Here is a 20,933-nt window from a genome sequence, read left to right on the forward strand (position 1 = left end):
ATGCCCCAAAGCAGCCTTCAGCAGCAGGTTGGATTTATCGTCCCTGTGTGCGGAGGTCTGCAAGAAGCTTGGGTTGTGCTTTTGAAATAGGGACAAGTTGGTGGTTTGCTCCTGTGAATATTAAGCAGCAGGGAGAAAAGAGAGGACAATTGCAGAGGACAGGATGGGGACAATTAATGTCATTTAAAGCAAAGGCAGGGCCCTGCTCTTCCGTGTGGCCTGGGAAGAGTCTGTACGTGTAAACATACAGATCAAATTACTGCTAAAGGTAAAGTATGCTGTCAGGTTGATTTATTTTGACTCCTGGTGCCCTCAGAGCCCTGTGGTTTTCTTTTTGGTAGAATACAGGAAGGGTTGACCATTGCCTCCTCCCACACAGTGTGAGATGATGCCTTTCAGCATCTTCCTCTATCGCTGCTGCTGGATTATAAGTGTTTCCCATAGTCTGGGAAACATACCAGCAGGGATTCGAGCCAGCAACCTTCTGCTTGTTAGTCAAGCATTTCCCCACTACGCTACTTAAAGTGACTACTACTACTACCGTATTTACCTAAATCCAAGGCTAGGTTTTTTTTTCCACGTTCCTTGATGTTAGAAACTGAGGGATCACCTTAAATTCAAAGTCCTCTTCTTTTGGGGTAAATGCAGATATAACTGGTATTTAAGCTCTCTTTTTTTAGTGGGGACATCTTGAATACAGAGTCATCTTCATATCTGGTTAAATATGGTTCTCTCTCTCTCTCTCTCTCTCTCTCTCTCTCTCTCTCTCTCTCTCTATATATATATATATATATATATATATATATATATATATATATCACTTTTCAATAAAAGTTCTCAAAGTGGTTTACATCAAAAAATAAAAGAGTAAGTTTGTTCACTGTGCCCAAAGGACTTGCAATCTAAAAAGAAATAAGGTACACACTAGCAGCAGCCATTGAAGAGATGCTATTAGATAAGGATAGTTGCTCTCTTCCTACTAAATATAAGAGAATCAGAGCTTGGGGTATAGCAAGGTTGAAGTGGGCCCTAGGACGACATCTTCTCCCCCATTTCTGTGCTGCAGAAGAACTCCAAGGACACGGTGAACCACAAAAATTCCCAACATGACTGTTCTCTCTCTCCTATGTGAATAACAGCACAATTCTCACGCACATAGACACTTTCACCCGCACACCTGAATGAGTACATTCCCTTGGCTCAAACATTTTTTAGCCTACTTTTCTTAAGGAGAGTAAGCTTATGAGATCATGGGAGGGAACAGGGGGTGGGGGGAGAATGTCCATCGCCTTATCAACTTTGCTATGCCTGAACCAATTTGGACCACATTTGGTACTGTTGCAGTGACACCACAACTGTGTAGTTTGATGATGTCATCCACCCAATTTTTCAGTTATTTTTATTTACCATCAATGATCAAACAAAACAGCACCTGAACAGTAAGTACACAATTAGAAATCTAAAACCAAATAAAATAAATTTAAACACCAGTTTGCAAGCATCTTATTTTACATGCCGTGGCACAAAAACATGCAATTCTGTAAGTAGGCTCCTCTTGGAGATCTGCTAGAAAGAAAGCAACATGATAATCATCAGAAAGCCCAGAACATTTTTTTCATATAAGGCTCAATCCAAATGGAACGAATTGATTTATAAAAGGAACAGTGAAGCAAAACATGAGCTATTGACTCAACCGTGCCTACAACAGAAGGGCAGAGGTGATTCCTTTGAGGGACTCAGCCAATTCAAGATGGCTGATGCATGAATATTTTGGGTGAAAGTGGGCTAACTTTTGAAAATGGTAATTATCAATTAAGATTATAGTGAAAAGAAAGTAGGTAGGTTAGTTCTTACCAGAACATCTTGTTTAACATATATGCCATCTACAATCGCCTCGTACATCCATTCAGCATCAACAGTGAAGAGCAATCTGTCAACCAGGTGGTGGACCTCCTCTGCCTCAGGGACCCAGAAATGTGTGTCTGCCCATCCGCAGCCCTGTTCAAGTATAGCTGTGTCCCAATTGTCACTTCCAAAGGTGCCTCTTTCCTCCCTTAACAGGCATCCTAAGTTAGTAGTTCTATTGAAATTAAGTAGTTCTTTAGAGTAACTCCTGAGTAGTTCCATTGAATAACAGTCTGGATGTCAGCCATTGCATCTATTGCTGTGAGCCTGGGATAGTGAGCTGGCTGGTAATGCTTTTGTAAGCACTGCTAATTACTCTGCTAATTATGCTTAATCCTTGGGTAAGAACATAAGAACAGCCCTGCTGGATCAGGCCCAAGGCCCATCTAGTCCAGCATCCTGATTCACACAGTGGCCCACCAGATGCCACTGTCTTTCAACCAGTTAGCAATCCACACATGTACTTGTCCCCTTATCCCATGACTGCTAAATTTTCTCAGGAGTCTTTGATGAGGAACTTTGTCAAAAGCTTTTTGGAAGTCCAAGTAGACTATGTCAACTGGATCACCTTGATCCACACACTTGTTGACACTCTCAAAGAACTCCAAAAGGTTTGTGAGGCAAAATTTACCTTTGCAGAAGCCATGCTGGTTCTCTCCCAGCAGGGCCTGTTCTTCTAGGTGCTTTACAATTTTATCCTTGAGGATACTTTCCATCAGTTTGCCTGGAACGGAACGGACATTAAGCTAACTGGCCTGTAATTTCCCAGATCACCCCCGGATCCCTTTTTGAAAATAGGTGTTACATTTGCTACTTTTCAGTCCTCTGGTACAGAGCCCGATTGCAGAGATAAGTTCTATATTTTAGCAAGGAAGTCGGCAATTTCACATTTGAGTTCTTTGAGGACTCTTGGATGGATGGCATCCGGCCCTGGCAATTTGTTAGTTTTTTAGTTTTTTTCAGACAGTTTAGAACATCATCTCTTGTCACTTCTATCTGACTCAGTTCTTTAGCCTCCATCCCTGAAAAGCCTGGTTCAGGAACAGGTATATGCCCAGTATCCTCTGCCGTGAAGACAGATGCAAAGAACTCATTCAGCTTCTCTGCAACCTCCATAGCCTCCTTAATAATCCCTTTCACTCCCTCATTGTCTAATGGTCCAACTGCCTCCCTGGCAGGTTTCCTGCTTCTGATGTACTTAAAGAAGTTTTTGTTATTCCCCTTGATACTTTTGGCTAAATGTTCCTCAAACTCTCTTTGTGCCTCTCTTATTGTCACCTTGCATTTCTTTTGCCAGAGTTTGTGTTCCTTTCTGTTCTCTTCATGAGATAACATGATCATGAGAATGAGAGTTGTCTCATTTTCCCTGCAAGGTGTGGGTGTCATGCCTGAAAATTGCTGGCAATTTTTGGCAAATTGCTGGCAAGCTGCTAGGGACCTCTTTGCCCATCAACCAGTGATTAACTAACACGAGGAACATCCAGGCAATATGCAGGGCTGGATACTTGCAATTGTCTTCCCTTGAATCCCAAAGATGTGGTTAGACTGGATCAGTTTCAGTTTGTGACTCCTGAGGATGTGGACAAGCTGCTTGGAACAGTATGGCCTACCACCTGTTCTCTTGACCCTTGCCCAACACGGCTTAGACTATCTGGCAGAGAGGTTGTTGTAGAGGGCCTGGTAGAGATTATAAATGCTTCTCTGAGGGAGAGCAGGATGGCTTCCTGTCTTAAGGAGGCAATTATTAGACCTCTTCTGAAGAAGCCTGCTTTGGATCCCTCAGAGCTAAGCAACTACAGACCTGTCTCCAACCTTCCATGGCTGGGCAAGGTGATTGAGAAGGTGGTGGCCTCCCAACTCCAGGGAGTCTTGGAAGAAACTGATTATATAGACCCATTCAAACTGGCTTTCAGGTGGGCTGTGGGGTGAACACTGCCTTGGTCAGCCTGGTGGATGATCTCCTATTGGGAATTGACAAAGCAAGTGTGGCTCTGTTGGTCCTTCTGGCTTTCTTGGTGGCTTCAACCTTCAGTATCTGAGGGGGTTGGGGGTGGAAGGCACTGCTTTGCAGTGGTTCTGCTGCTGCCTCTCAGGCAGATTCCAGATGGTGTCTTTTACAGACTGTTGCTCTTCAAATTCTGAACTTTCATATGGTGCCCCTGGTGGCACAGTGGTAAAACTGCCGCCCTGTAACCAGAAGGTTACAAGTTCGATCCTGACCAGGGGCTCAAGGTTGACTCAGCCTTCCATCCTTCCGAGGTCGGTAAAATGAGTACCCAGAATGTTGGGGGGCAATATGCTACATCATTGTAAACCACTTAGAGAGCTCCGGCTATAGAGTGGTATATAAATGTAAGTGCTATTGCTATTGCTATTGCCCCTAAGAGCTCCATATTGTTTCCAATGTTGTTTAACATCTTCATGAAACCGCTGGGAGAGATCATTAAGAGAGCTGGTGCAGGGTGTTATCAGTATGCTGATGATACCCAAATCTATTTCTCCATGTCAACATCATCAGGAGAAGGCATAAGCTCCCGAAATGCCTGCCTGGAGACCATGATGGGCTGGATGAGGGATAGCAGACTAAATTTAGCTAAGACGGAGATATTTGTTGTGCGGGGTTGGAACTCAGGAGATGGTTTTGATCTGCCGGTTCTGAATGGGGTTACACTTCCCCAGAAGTAACAGGTACGCAGTCTGGTAGAGCTTCTGGATCCAAACCTCTCCCTGGTGGCTCAGGTTGAGGTGGTGGCCAGAAGTGCTTTTAAGTTTTTATCAGCTTTGGCTGAAAAGCCAGCTGAGTCCGTTTCTTGAGATAAACAACCTCAGAACAGTGGTACATATGCTGATAACCTCCAGACTTGACTACTGCAATGTGCTCTGTGTGGGGCTGCCCTTGTGTGTAGTCTGGAAACTGCAGTTGGTTCAGAAAGCAGCGGCCAGGTTGGTCTCTGGGTCATCTCGGAGAGACCATATTATTCCTGTATTGAAAGAGCTACACTGGCTGCTGAGAAGTTTCTGGGCAAAAATACAAGATTCTGGTTAAAACCTATAAAGCCCTAAACAGCTAACACCCTGGGTATTTAAGAGAATGTGTTGAATTTTAACTTATATTAATGTTTTAATGTTTAATTTGGTTTTAATTTCTATTGTTTTATTGTACACCACCCAGGGACAAATGTTTTGGGCAGTATATAAATACGTTACATAAAATATAAAATAAATAATGTAGAAGTAGGTGGTAGTTACTTAGCAGAGATGGAAAAGCACTCTGCACATGCTCAAAGCCACTCCTTTGTTGTTCAGATTTTCCAGGGTTAAGTCCTTGTCAGAGCAACTCTAGAACAACTAGTTTCGGGAAGCAAAGGGGTGGCAGAGAATGTTGTTGGGGGGGCGTGAGGATTTTGCTATATATTAAATGTATATAGAGGTAAGGTAATTTATGTTGATAGTTTGTTTACCTTATTAATGAAGTTTGCTTGACATTCTCAAACTTATTCAGAAAATGGGCCAGATTCCTCTTAGAAAATACTGTCTTTTTAGATTAGGCCAAACGTTTCAGTCTGCTTTCCAGGCTCATTTTTCTCTTCTTGTCCAAGACTATGGGGCAGGAAAAACTGGGGTGGGGAGAGAGGTCAGGCCACCTGAAATCTTCCGGGAAGATGACCCTGAACCCCTCCTGCACACATGGCCTCACTCAGTCCAGTTGCTGGCCAGGAAGGAAGCAAGCAAAGGACAGGAATTGGCCTGGCTCCTGGGAGGCTAGAGATGCTGATCCTTCGCTCTGTACTGGCTTCTGTGTTGTTTTAGGGTACAGCAGGGCCGGACTAGGGGCACTGAGGGGGCGGTGGAATGTATGTGGGGAGGGCGCCGGGTTTTGAGCAGAATGGGTCATGAGGGGTGGGAGTCGGGGCGCAGGGGTGCCCCACAGGTGGGGCGCACCAGGAATATGCCCTGTTGCCCTGTGGGCCAGTCCGAGCCTGGGGTACAGCAGTTAATGAAGGAAGTTTCTTGAAACAATGGAGACCTTTTAAAATAATTAATCCAAGCTATAAGACCATGATATAGTAGGACTGCACTGTTTTACGCTTTGCTATACAGTTCCAGTCTGATGGATGTGGGAGAGAAAGGGGGCGTGGGGCATATTTGCTTCCCTCGGAGTCACCCCTGGCCCTAGATAATAGAACAGATTCCAGCCAAGCCAAGCCCCGTGTCTCATTCAGACCTCTTTGCTCGCTCTTGAATATATCGTCCCATTTGGGATTGAATGGAGCCTCTCGATATCAGTGCTCCTGGGATGAGGAGAGAGACTCCAGAGAGGAGGCAGCTGTCTCCTCCTCCTTCACAGCCTCCTGGCACTCTTTGAATAGCATTTCCCATGGCCAAAAGTTCAGTGGGGCTAGAGGGGCCTGGATGAGAGACGCATGGGAAGGCTGCACTAGCGGTGATGACTCATGTGCTGCTTGCATGTCAGACAAAGCAACGGGGCTGGAAGGAGGAGTGGGTTAAAAAGAACAGAAGGGATTATGCCTCCGATGGAAACGCCGGACCAGCCTGCCGATAAAGGAATGAATAGCAGCCCGTCATCTGGGCTGAAAGGCGCAGGGCAAAACCATTGGCCTCTGCCAATCAAGAAGCAGGCTAAATCCCCAAAGACGGGCGGCGGGGGGGATGTCAGGCCTGATGGGATGACAGGCCAGGCCATTGTGTGGGGTTCTGGGTGGCTCTTTGGGGACTAAAAGTGGCCTTGTTTCCCAGTCAAAGGATGCGAAGAGCCTCAGGCACGGGTGACTCCGGGGAGCTGCTGAAAGTAGCGGGTGCTCCCCCCCAAATATTTTCCATTCTCCCTTTTGCTCCCCCATCCGCTTAAGGTTGCCAACATTGCATTGGCCAAAACCGGGACACAAGGGGGATAGAGTCAGGGGAGGGGCAGGGAGTCTTGGGGCGGGGCCACCTAGGGGCGGGGCTTGGCCCCAGGCAGCAAGGGTGCCTGCTGACTGGCGCCTTACCTCTCCCCCTCTGCAGGACGGAACCACAACAGCACGCAGACTGCCAGGTTCATAACGAGGATCTCGGGAGCGACTTCGGAAGAGGTCGCACTTTTCCCTACCTACCCGCCCCTCTCTGGGGAGGTAGCAGGCCCCTCTTCTGAAGCAGACAAGCAAAGCTAACAGCTGCATAGGACTCCCCGCAAAAGGGGTCACAACAGGCGCGGAAGGTCTTTGGTGATGGTCATGTAGCAAGGATGGCGGACGAGAGCTCAGGGCCTACCTCCCAAGCCACGACAGCCAGGGTGAGGTCACAGCAGCCGGCAGGCAGACTCCCGCTGAGAGGCAGCAGCGAGGCAGCTCCTCCCTCGGGCCCAAGTTCCGCCCCAATGAGGCAGATCGGGCCAATTCCAGGCCTCTGCGCACGCCTCCGCCGCTGTCTCTCTGAGTATGCCTGCCAGCCCACCCTCCCCCCCCCCCCGCCACCTGCCACGGCCTCACCTGGGCTGCCAAGGTTTGGGAGGCAGGCGCAGAACTCTCGCCCGCTGTCCCTGCTGCGCCGCTGCTGTGCAGCAGCTTTAAGTGGAAAAAAGAAGTCACCAAGCAGGAGAAATGGAGTCTCCCCAGGAAATAGGAACTCCCCACACAATGTGGGACAGTTGGCAACCCTGCAATCCACCAGACAGGACCTTTACAGCAGAGGGTCAGACAATACACTCATCGTATATTATGGTCCTGCAGCCAGCATTGATCATTTTAAAAGATATTTAAAGAAACCTAATTCACTCCCTCCTCTGTCCCAGAACAAGCAGCAGAAGCCAGGGCCGCCAAGTAGGTAGGAGACTCCTCCAGCCTCCCAGGAGCCAGGCCAACCCCTTCGCTTCCTGTCCAGGCAGGAAGTGGGTTGGGTGAGACCCTGTGTGCAGGAGGCGGTGCAAGGCCATCTCCCCTACAGATTTCAGTTGGCCTGGTACTAACCTCTCTCTCCACCCAAGGCTTTCCAGCCATGTGGTCTTGGACAGAAGAAGAAAATGAGCCTTTTAAAAATGGACTGAAAGATTTGGCCTAATTCAAAAAGACAGTATTTTATTAGGGGGATTTGGCCCATTTTCTGATTAAGTTTGAAAATGTCAAGCAAGCTTCACGAATAAGAGAAACCAATAATCATCTTGCTTTTATACATATTTAATGCACAGCAACATCTTTGTTCCCATAATAAGTTGCTTCGCCATCCTTTGCTGCCACAAACTAGTTGTTCTTCAGTCGTCCCTGGTCTCAGAGCTTCTGAGGCAAGGCAAACCCAGAGGTTTCTTCTTCCACTTTGAGAAGTGGGTCAATGCAAAGAGATCTAGCAAGTTTGTTCAGAGAGGGAATCGCTTCTCAAAATAAAAGCAAGCAGAGGTCAGGAGACTGCTTTAGGAGGAAGTCTGTCTTGGAAATAGGGATATGGATGCTGTTTTAAAGTTTTGTTGATGGCAATTTTAATCGGTTTGATATGATTCTTGAGTTTTCGTTGCTGCTTGTTTAAATGGTAAATTGCCTTGAGATTTTATATAGGGCAGTAAATAAATGCATTAAATACATACATACATGAATTAATTATTATTTTTTAAATCTCTTTGCCCAGTTGAACAACTGGGCGGAATGAGTGGACAAAAGGGGTAATAGAAATGCCTTGTTGAATAGGACGAGGCATGCTGTGAAGAAGGAAAGAAATGCAAAGGCCTACAAAGGGGCTGTGACTTGACCCCGGCCACCCCACCCCATTTTCCAGGGAAGGAAAGAAGCAGCTGGTCCACTCAAGTGGAACTAAACTAGGTCATTCAAGGGGTGAGGCTGCATGGGGGGCGGAGGCACTGGGATTGCATGCAGACAGACCGTCTGCTCTCATCTGAAAAATTCCCAAGGAGGAAGTGCAAGATATTATTTGCTTTCAGGGAAGTGTGTGATCTGAGTGCATAGTGGTTGCCCATTGTCAGTACCCACCTGGACTTAGAGGGGGAAGGGGAAGAAACCGCACCACATTCAAGGCCCCCAGCCTGGACAAAAGTCCCCTCGGCTCAACAGCCCCGGAGCAGCTAGAGTTTGCTGTCCACCCTGTAGTAACCCACTCAGTGAATCCCTGGATCTCAGAGACCTAGTGCCCTCCCCCTAGAGCTCCTGTTTTGTCCCTAGAACCCACTCCATCACCCTGGGGTCCCAAGCAGAGTGCATCCGAGATGCTAGCTGCTCAGGGCTGGGCTCTCTCTCTAGGCTCTCTTGCTGAGCTGCTCAGGGGGTTCTTCCTCTCATGGGGCTTACTGTGGTATTCTATTTAGCAGTATTTCATTCATTCCTTCATTCATTCAATTTCTATACTGCCTTTCCAAAAATGGCTCAGGGTGGTTTAAGCAGAGAAATAACAAACAAATAAGATGGCTCCCTGTCTCCAAAGAGCTCACAATCTCAAAAGAAACATAAGACACACGCCAGCAACGGTCACTGGAAGTACTGTGCTGGGGGTGGATAGGGCCAGTTACTCTCCCCCTGCTAAATAAAGAGAATCACCACGTTAAAAGGTGCCTCTTTGCCCAGTTAGTAGGGGTAACTGTTAGCAGGGGTTTAATTAGAAGTTTGTTCCTGTGGGGATCCTGTAGAGAGTGTGTGGGGTGGAGTCAGAAAGGAAAGGGAGGGAAAGAAGAAGAAAGAGTTCTAATAAGGACTAATCTGCCAACTTTCCTTTCAGTATGCTCTTAATTGATAATTACCAATTCCACAAGTTAGTCCACGTGCCTCAAACATTGAGGCATCCACCATCTTTAAATTGGTGTGGATGATATCAGAAACTATGTCATTGAGGTGTCCCTGTGTCCCTATAGCTGTAGCAAATTTGGTTCAAATCCATTCCCACTTTAACCTCAAACATTCATGCGCCCGCCGTCTTGAATCAGGGTGGATGACATAATCACAAACTACACCATTGTGGTGTCCCTAGAAATATTCCAAATTTGGTTCAAATCAGTTCGGTGGTTCACAAGTTAGCCTATTTGTGCCTCAATAGTGTACGTGTCCTCCATCTTGAATTGGGGTCGATGACATCATCACAAATTACACCATTGTGGTGTCCCTACAAGTGTTCCAAATTTGGTTCAAATCAATCAGATGGTTCACAAGTTAGCCCATTTGTGCCTCAATAATACATGCCTCCTCCAGCTTGAATTGGGGTTGATAACATCATCACAAATTACACTCTTGAGGTGTCCCTGTGTGTCACTCACAACGAATGTACCAAATTTGGTTCAAATTGGTTAGGCGGTCCACAAGTCAGCCCACTTGCACCTCAAATGTTCACGTCACACACACACACAGGAAATCTCATAAGCTTGCTTTCCTTAAGGAAAGTAGGCTAAAAATTGAGTTGTTTCTTAATAAAGTTTAATTAAGCAGACATGAATGCTTTGTGTTTGTGAGGGAAGCCGTTATAAAATACGTAGGAGGATGGGGAGGGCAGTTCAGGCACCTGCTCTGGATGAGGGCCACTGGTAGCCAACCTCCAGGAAGGGGTGGAGCTCCTTGCTCCTCCGTAACCCACTCCCCATCTGCAGCTAGGGGTGTGCACAAAATGAGCCTGCCCAGTTCAGTTCAAGTACGGACCAGTCTTGAACCGGACAGGGCATATTTGGTCTTGTGTACTCCCGAATAACACACACACACACACACACACACCCGTTCGGCTCAAGTTCAAACTGGTACGCAGGTCAAAACGCTTAAATTTTATTTTATTTTTTAATAATTCACTGCTGGGTCTGGGGTAATTTTGCCGCCTCCAGGAGGGGTACTACTGCTGGGGGGGGGGTTGTCTCTGAAGCCTCCCCCTCCCCCCGCCGGCTTCCCCATGCTCTTTCCGGCCGGCTACTAGCCTTGATAGTTATGCATTTCCATCAGGATCAGAGGGCACGTGCCCCTTAACTCCAAGTGCTAGGGAGCACCAATGAGAGGAGGCGGTTTCCCTCTTCCCCCCACCTGAAGGCTTCCAGATGCACCTGCTTGGCCGCTGTGTGAAGCAGGATGTTGGACTGGATGGGCCGTTGGCTCTTCTGTTCTTATGCCTACATATTGGGAGACCAGAAGCAAGGGAGAGCAGAGCTTCTGGACTTTTCAGCACTGTGTAAAAGAAGGAATTGTAGCTGACACTAATTGGAGAAGGAAAGTGTTTTATATCTGCTTCCCTTGTAAACACAAAGAATCATGTGTTTACTTTTCTTTTATCTTATTGTTATTGGGTTATTTTTAATTGGGTTTGTTTTATTTGATTTTATCTAATGCTGTATTTTATTTGCTATACAGGAGAACCCTGTTATCCACAGGGCTTACGTTCCATGGGGGAGGGGGAGGGGATAGCGAAAGAACGGATAACGGGGCATTAGGGCAATAGGAATTGGGGTGGTGAGGTTCCTGGGGCAGTGAAAAGAGGGACAAAAGGGGTTTAAAATGGGGGGAATTGAGGGGTGCTCTACCATGCTCTGTGTGTCCCCAGCAATGTCCCCCAAAGTCCAAAATTGCATTTCCCCACACAAAAACAAGCCACAAAATGGCTCCTGCTCTCAAAAATGGCGGGTGGAAATGACCTCCGAGGTCATTTCTGCCCATCCCTGACTTGCAGATACATGAGTCTTAACTCTTTGATTTTCCCCTCATATACCAAGGTCGGGTGGCAATTACCCAACCATGGATACTCGAAACCGCGGATGCCAGGTCCACAATTAACAAGGTTTGCCTGTGTTGTTTTAAATGTTATATTACTTTTGTTGTGAGCCTCCCCAAACAGTACTGTACTGGAGGGATAAGGTATAAATATTTTAAATAAATAGATAGACTTAGCTGAGAACTTTCTTTTTTTAAAAATCTCCATTTCTCATCCTTTCCATCTCTGCTCAACTTCACCCCCACCCACCCCCAGGATCACCACTGGGGCAAACTTCTAAATAACAAAACAGATTTTAAGTAAGGCGCTCGGCTTTCTGGCCCCGGATAGTCATAGATTCATTGTCTCCCCCTCTGCATATCTGGCACAATTGGAAATAGCAAGCCATAGAAGGGCGTTCACTCTTGCCCAGCGTCATGCCCTTCTCTCCAACGTTCTGAAAGGCAAATACAGGACGATCCCACTCATGGAAAGGCTTTGTCTCTGTGACTCTGTGGAGGTAGAAACCATAGAGCATGTGCTCTTCTCATGTCCTTTTTATAAAGACAGAGGTGACAAGCTCATATCTTCCCTGCTTCTCAAATACCCTGGTTGCTCTAGTCAAATCTACACCAAGATGCTGCTCCCAGATGACAATCAGACCTTCACGTACAATGCTCCCAGGTTCTGTGTGGCAGTATGCAAGATCCGCCGGGTGCTGAGTGCCAGTTAATACCCCATGATCATTTTACCTTTGTATAATTTTTATACAGAGGCGTATCTAGGGAAAATAGTGCCTAGGGCAAGCACTGAAATTGCGCCCCCTGTCCAAACATCTGACACCCATCTGATTCTCTGTACATAGTGCCAAACTGAATATGTGTACAGTGACATATTAATTTAAGAAAATTACCTGTAGCCCCTTCGGGGGGCTTCCTAAAGGCTGTGAGGGGGTCTGCAAAGGTTTCCCCTCCCCTCTCTGGCCTCTAGGGCCTCGCAGGGACCATGGCCTAGGGGCATGGCCTAGGGCCTCACAGAGGCCATTTGAGCATGTGCGGTGGCCATTTTGTTTTCAGCAGCCATTTTAATTTTTTTTTAATTTTAAAAAAATGGCACCCCCCTTCAAGTGGCGCCCGGGGCACATGCCCTGCCTGCCCTACCCCTAGATACACCCCTGTTTTCATACAATTATACAAATAAAAATTATAAGAATTGCATAATTTTTATTTGCTTCTCTTCTGCACGTTACCTTTTATATGTTAACTTAACTATTTTATATTTTTAGATGCCCTGCTTTAAAGATAGTTGTATACTTAGCCTTGTTTTATCTCTACTCTATTAATCTCTCTATCTCTAAGCATAATTTTACCCCTGCTTTATCTTATTTTCAGAGGCGTAACTAGGGAAAACGGCGCCTGGGGCAAGCACTGAAATTGCGCCCCCCCCCCGCCGCGTCCCACCACCACCACCCCAACATACATCTGACTGACACACATGTTTCAGAAAACTTTTATTTTAAAAATTTAAAAAATTACCAAAATTACCAAAAATTTCAAAATGCACTACATACTTAGGTTTTTCCTCACAACAACCCTGTGAAGTTGGCTTGTATCTCAAACATCAGAATTATGATGCAATGATGATGATTATGATTATGATGCCCCTCCCTCATGCCCTGGTTCTGTTCCTGACTTTCCCTTGTGAGTGACTGTATTTTAACAAAATGAAAACCAAGGACTCCAAAGTAATTCGAGGGACTAGGGTGATAGTGCTAAAGACTCCTTATTCTCCCACTGTTAAAGAAAGACTCCCCTTTTCCAAAACCGTGCGCTATTTACACCAGAAAAGGTTTCAAATGGAGGGGGAAGCATTTATGCTTTGTTTTATGTTACGATTTCAAAGTTAGAAAAATTATAAAAGGGCCATTTTAGAGAAGATATGCACTGCCTTAGTTGCAACTCCTGCTTTTTTGAGATTCCCTGCAATTGAATAAAGCGATAATATACACCTTTGCTATTTAAATTGGTTGGAGAGTATTTATGACAATAAGAAATGAAATGGCATTTCAGATGCAACATTGGTTGCCTAAGACCACTCAGATTTAACTAATCTTCATCACATTGACAAAAAGAGCAATTAAAATTAAAATCCATGACTAAAAACAAACCACTTTGGGGTTGTTTTTAATGAAAGGTGGTATATAAATTTAACAATAAATGTTTAGAAGTATATACTTTCACCCCCTGCCTAACCTACAATTAGTTCCAGCTTATTTTCAAAGGGCTTCTAGTTTTATTTACAAATTGCTTGGCAGCACCAATGTTTAAGTAATCGCTAATTGCTCCTAATGATAGTTTTACTTATTGTTAAATTTATATACCACCTTTCATTAAAACATTCTCTGTTCATCTGATTTTCAGTCTGGTTAATTAAATCGGTGGAGGTTTAGACTTTCCTGATGGGCTGAAACAGCTAATCCATTTTGATGATGACATATAATTAAATTAGCTTGCATTACATAGTGAAAAAGTCCAGGAAGGGAGAGATGGGGGGGATGTGGAACCCAAGGTTCCACATCCCCCCATCTCCCCCTCCCTGAACCTTTTCAGTTAAAACGTGGTTAGATTATAGGGGAGGAAGGACTTGAATGAGCAAAAAGGGGAACTGGTTCGGGCATTCAGGAAGTTGTTCAGAAGAGGGAGTTGTTCAGGAAGTTTGCTCTGGTGCATGTCCTCCTCTCGACGCATGCACGATCGGTGGCGGGGCGGCGGGGTGCACCGGGGAGTGAGAGTCAGAGACTTGGATTACGAAGACGCCGCGGCGCCCAGTGCTGGATCAATGCCAATGGTGGGGGCGCTGGGACCGGGGGAGGGGGACTGCTCTGCAAATAAAATAAAATAAAATAAAAGTTTTTTTTAAAATTTCTGGCAAATCGGCGGGGGCACTTTTTGGCGCCCCCTGCCAAGTGGTGCCCGGGGCACGTGCCCCCCCTGCCCCCCCTGCCCCCCCTGCCCCCCCTATAGTTATGCCTATGCTTATTTTACTAATCAGCACCACAGTTTTTAGAGTTGTATTTCCCTAATCATAATCATAATATAATCATATAGGCTAATTATAGCTATGGGTTCGCAGCATTTTAGGTGTATCTATACTAATTTTCATGATTTTTTATTTTATTGTATCTGTACGATATCCTGCGCTGGTCTTTGACCGTAATAAAGATTATTGATTGAACAAAACAGATTATTAAATAGGATACAGCAGAACGGCTGGAAGTGGAGAAAAGAGATCATTCCAGAGACAAGCCAAAGGGAAAGGGGAGCTGAAATCCAGGAAGCGAGAAGAAAAGCTGGACTATGCCAGCCTTTAAAACTGTTGGCAAAGAAAAACCCAGCTCCTTTGTATTGGCTGAGCTTGTCAACACAGGAAAAAGCCACTGTCTCTGAAGGACTTCAGGGTCTGATCACCCCAGTGAACCATCTGATTCAAACAAGACTTCTAATGCAGCCAAAGGACATTGACTGAGTTAAAAGAAGTCAGAAGGAAATTATATGTGTTTACTGGGCAGATCAGCCCTTTCGGGAGGCAAGGTGGAACGGTCATTTCAGACAGCAGATTATGGGGGCGCCAACAAGGCAGTGGGATGCCCCTTTCTGCCGCCTTGGGAGCGGCTCTTTGGGACTGCTGATGATCTGACCCTGGCAGGCTTTGCAAGGAATGTCTCTTCTCACACTTCTTGCAAGAAGCACAAGCAGAGCAGAGGAGGCTGCTGGCAACCTTGCAAGTTTTGGTTTCGAAAAGGGGGCTGCCCCACTCCAAGATCGTGGGCAAAGAAGCATTTAACACCTTGGGACTATTTTCATGATTCCTTGGGACTATTTTCATGACTCCGCAAACCTGGTTTTGAAGATCATGAGTAGCCACGGTGCAGCTCCACGCCTATTCATGAGGAGACCCCCGGAGGGGAGGCAAAAAGCTGCCTCCCGGCTCCGGGGGTCTCGCCAGCTTGCCCTGCGCACTCACATAGGGCATGCTGGAGCTTCTGGGGGCCAATTAACCCCCACTCCCTCCAGCTCCGTCACAGAGCCGGCAATCGTATGGGTGGCCGATCCAGCCGCCCAGGGCTGCCTCCCCGCTCACCCTGCTAAACCGGGTCTCACTTATCGTAAGACTGCTGCCTCCCTGCCTCAGAGTCTTGGGCTACCCCATCACTGGGAAGACACATTAGAAAAAGGGGATCTGGCCAAGAATTAGGGGGATAACTTAACTGGAAAGGGTAGTCCCTCCTTTATCAGCAGGATAAATCAAATTCAGTGTGCCAACCTCTGATTTCCATTAGAATTTGTGCATAGTTTAAGATAATTTCGGAAGTAAAAACATTGTCTTTTAGCATATGAATGAATGAATGAATGAATGGAATAGATAAATACACACACACACACCTTTTATTTTTTGCTTGAAATCACTTGGATGAATTATTTCTATACCTATTACCAGTACTACCTATCAAAAATAGGATTTTAAGACAGGATTTTTAAAAATAGGATTTTAAGACAGAATTAGTATTGGATTTTTAAAGATAATATACAAATGTTAGTGGGGGTGGGGGGGTGTCTTCGTTTGCCGGGGAATGCACCTTCAGAGTTAACCAAAGTGCGCTGACAGGAATAGAGGAAGCCGCTTTATACTGAGTCAGACTATTGGTCCATCCAGGGCGGCTCAATTTTGGCCCTCCTGCAGATGTTGGCCTACAATTCCTGTAATCTCTGGCTACTGGCCACTGTGGCTGGGGATTATGGGATTTGTAGTTCAGAAACAGCTGGGGCAGGGGCTAAGTTGAGCAGGCCTGGTCAACACTGACTGGCAGCAGCTCTCCAAGATTTCAGGCAGGAGCCTTTCCCAGGCCTACCTGGAGATGCTGCCAGGGATTGAACCTGGAGCTTTCTGTATTTGAGGCAGATGGTCTGCTGCTAAATTACAGCCTCAGTTCATGTCTAGTCCATATGAGGAGCAATGATATAATCAATGATTGTCAGTGATGTAGGTATGATTTGCATAAATGCCCAGGGAGTGAAGAAATGTTGGCTCAGTTTATCAGCCAGACAGAATATTTTACTTGTCAAGCTATTTTGGTACATTGCTCATCCCAACTTTTTACACTCATTAGGCATCATTTTTCACTCATCACAGACAAGTAGACTAGTGGATTTCTGAGGCCCTGTAAATACCTTTATTGCATTGTCTTGCTGGTCACTGACTGTAATAAAGATTGACTTGACTTGACTATTGCAGACAGAGCCTTCATTTTTTCAAGCATTATCTCTACAACCATAAAAAAACAACCAACTCTGCAAAGAGAAAGAAGAAAACAAATCACTCCATGTGGAATTCCTTGGTGGGGAGTTGGCCTTGTGGTGCTGAGCATAAATGGTCCCCTTTGCTAAGCAGGGTTTGCCCTGTTTGCATTTGATGGGTGACTTCATGTGAGCCCTGTGTGTTGTAAGACAGACTCTCTTATTGCTCACACTGTAAGAGAGCCAGCATGGTGTAGTGGTTAGAGTGCTGGACTAGGACCCGGGAGACCCGAGTTCAAATCCCCATTCAGCCATGATATTTGCTGGGTGACTCTGAGCCAGTCACTTCTCTCTTAGCCTAGCCTACTTCACAGGGTTGTTGTGAAAGAGAAATTCAAGTATGTAGTACACCGCTCTGGGCTCCGTGGAGGAAGAGCGGGATATAAATGTAATAATAATAATAATAACAACAATAATAATTAATAAGATGGTGCCCTTGGGGATGGTGTTGGGAAAGACTCCAGCCTGAAACCGTAGACAGTCACTGCCAGTCAGTGTAGAAACTATTGACCTAGGTAGACGAATGGTTTGACTCAGTGTAAGGCTACTCGGTGTAAGGCAAGTTCCTATGTTGTTGTTTTTACACTGTTTCCACTCAATATTTTTGCTTTTGGTCAGTTATGCTGTATTTGTATGGCTCATGTCTGTTTGCATGTTTAAATTATTGTAACCCACCTCAGGAGCAACCTTCTGTCTGCTGGAAGCCAGCCCATCAATAAAATGAACTGGTAGTGAGGCCTAGTTGACCAGGCAAATTCATTTTGCATAGATTACACTTATTCAAGAAATTAAATATTTATGTAGCAGAATTTTTTATTAATGTGCTGGCAAAAGGGAAATAAAAGAACAGTTTTAAATTTGTAGAATGTCAACTACAAACATTTATTTCTTTGATGGAATAATTACAATATAAATCTGACTGCCATATAATTGTTCAATTTGATTACCATATAATCAAATTGAATCGAATAATTACCATATGAATTACCATATGCATTTGAATCATCGTAAATTTGAATTTGAGAAAGATCTTCTGCTTCTCATGGGCATTACGTTGTTTGTGAATTCTTAATCTGATTATGGAATGTTAAAAACCTGCTGAGAACAATAACAGTTAAAATATGATTAAATTCAGAATTCCTTCTTTTAAAAAATATATTGAAAACTTTCCCCTAGCATATGCTGGTGTAAGAAGTAGTGCATTTAGCTAATTTAAGTGGCAGGATTGTTTATGCAAAAGTTGGTATCCATAGGTAATCGGAAATTGTGACTATATTTCACACAAACAAATCCACAAGCAAACAAACTCTTCAAAATAAACAATAGATATATCATAATAAAGACATAAATCCCCAGGTGAGGGTCAAAGAAGACAAACGAGGCCTCATTGTGCTTGGAGAAGAGGTGAATCTTGTGGAGGAGATCTGGTCTTGTGGCAGCAAGCATGAATGGGTCCCTTTGTCAAATCAGGTCTGCCCTGGTTGCATTTGAATGGGTTAAGCTTTTGCTGCCTTTTTACCTTAAACAAAAAAAGTTTGCCTTTTTAAAAATAAGGTAAAGGGGGGACTTTCTTCTTGCCCACTCCACCCTTGCTGCAGCTGCTGCTGTTCACAGAGAGGGGCATCAAGATTTGAGGAGGAGCAAAATGCTCCTTAGATTTTGCTGCCATAGGCAAATGCCTACTCTGCCTCTCTGTTAATCCACCACTGCACATGAGAGCACTGTAAGATATTCCCTTTAGGGATGGAGCTGCTCTGGGAAGAGCATCTGCATGCAGAAGGTTCCCAGTTCCCTCCCTGGCAGCATCTCCAAGATAGGGCTGAGAGCAAGTCCTGCCTGCAACCTTGGAGAAGCCGCTGCCAGTCTGGGTAGACAATCCTGAGCTAGATGGACCAAAGGCCTGACTCAGTTTATGGCAGAGCTGCCTATGTTCCTATGTATGTGAGCATCAGCCGACTGATTTCCTTTGCAGTCTCTCTTGAGCAAGATCCCGGCTGCCCTCTCCACAGCAGAAGGGACCAAATGTTCTGGGGGAAGTACAAGCAGCGCCTGGAAACGAACTTCTTGTGCCTGTTTCTCAGTTCATCGCAGCACTCGCGTGAAAGGATAGTATCCATAGCAATGGCCCAAGGAAGCTGGACGTGTACAAAGGAAACGATAGCAAGGAGGGCTGATAGCTTATCGCTCAGCTGCTGCCGGGAATGACGGATCACACGAAATGGCCGTTGCCAGGGATGCAGGAACGATTAGCAAACATCCACCCCAGGGAAGGCTGGCTAAGAAACGGTTCCTGCTGCTGTGGTTAACTTGTCCAGTTCTCCAATCTGGGTTCCCAGATGTTGTTGGACTACTACTACTATTACCTGGGGCAGATCCGTGATTGACCAAACATGTGCTCTCTGCGCACAAGTGGGGCCACAGCAAGGGGGCTGCCATCAGTGGCGCTCTTTCCCCTGGACTTCGGGGCCGGAGTCCAGGGCCTCCACACACCCCCTGGGGGCCACCAAATCCTCTCTAGTCTGTCCTAGGAGGTGTAGTTGCTGCTGGCACCAGGCAGCTGAGTGCGATTGTGACCTGTGCCGGGTGCTTTAGAGATGGGGAGGAAGTGGGGGGAAATATGTGGGATGGGAATATGTTATGAGTTGAAATATTTCCGCTAATGCATATTGGCATAAATATACCTGTTGCATATTACATTCTTGTGAGTACAGTTGCTGTTTGTGCCCTCGAGAACCCATCCCTGTCCCCTGCTAACTGGGCAAAGAGGCACCTTTTACCGTGGTGATTCTCTTTATTGAGCAGGGGGAGAGTAACTGGCCCTGTCCACCCCCAGCACAGGACCTCCAGTGGCTGCTACTGGTGTCTCTCTTACATTTCTTTTGAGATTGTGAGCCCTTTGGGGACAGGGAGCCATCTTATTTATTTATTATTTCTCTGTGTAAACCGCCCTGAGCCATTTTTGGAAGGGCGGTATAGAAATCGAATGATGAATGTGTCAAAAATACTGTGTCATGGTGTGTGTGTGTGTGTGTGTGTGTGTGTGTGTAGGGGGATAATCCTTGACTTGCAGTGGGGGGGGGATCCATTAAGGGGAGGGGGCTCCAAAGGCCTTCAGGTCCAGGCTCCAACATTACCTAGATGCACCTAGGGTGCTCAGTGGCATGATCACCCGCCACTGGCTTCCGTGCCGCCACACACCTCCGCATACTCCGCTGGCCTCTGCAGCCCCCATGCACCACCGTTTTCACCGCCAACTTGGCTGTCTTTGCCAGCTGAGATGCAGTGTGATGATGTCATTGTTCTAGTGCCTGTTATCCCTGGGAGGGGCTTGAACCAGGGTTGTGCTGTCATCCTATCACCTCGCAGCCGGCAAAGGGCGATAGTAGTGGGGAGCGAGGGCTGCGGAGGCCAGCAGCAGGTGGGCGGGGGCTGCGGTGGGTGAGTGGCAGCAGAGGGCCGCCAAAAAATCCAGCCGCAAGCTGCCGCCAACGTTGCTACGTCATTGACGACTACTACATTGACTACTAGTGCTATGAATATTTATGCCGTTTTTCAGTTTAAAAAAACATTCGAGAAACACGTTGGGCTGTGGGCACCAGCAACAACCACTGGGGTGGTTGGAGGGGTTGTTCCCAAACATAGGAAGGAAGTTGCCTTCCTCTGAGTCAGACACTTGGTCTATCGAGCTCAGTATTGTCTTCACAGACTGGCAGCGGGTTCTTCTGTCACGCCCTCGCTCTCAGATAGCGAGGAGGAAAGGGAAGCTGACAGCCCTTCAGCCGATGCAGGGGGTGCCTGAGGGGCAGAGCCTGGTTGTCGGTTCCCAAGAGACGTCTGAGGCAGGTCCAGCTGATGTTTCAGAGCAGGCACAGCAGTCTGAGGCAGCAGAGACAGAGACGGACAGACTAGAAGATGAGCTGTGCAGGCAACCTCCACTGACTCCGCAGCAGAGGCGCGTCACAAGGTGGCGGGAACAGCTGGAAACCATCAGGAGAAGTAAGCGCCTCTTGCAGAGGGCTGATA

The sequence above is a fragment of the Hemicordylus capensis genome, chromosome 7 (genome assembly GCF_027244095.1).
Source record: "Hemicordylus capensis ecotype Gifberg chromosome 7, rHemCap1.1.pri, whole genome shotgun sequence".
NCBI classification, from domain to species: Eukaryota; Metazoa; Chordata; class Lepidosauria; order Squamata; family Cordylidae; genus Hemicordylus; species Hemicordylus capensis.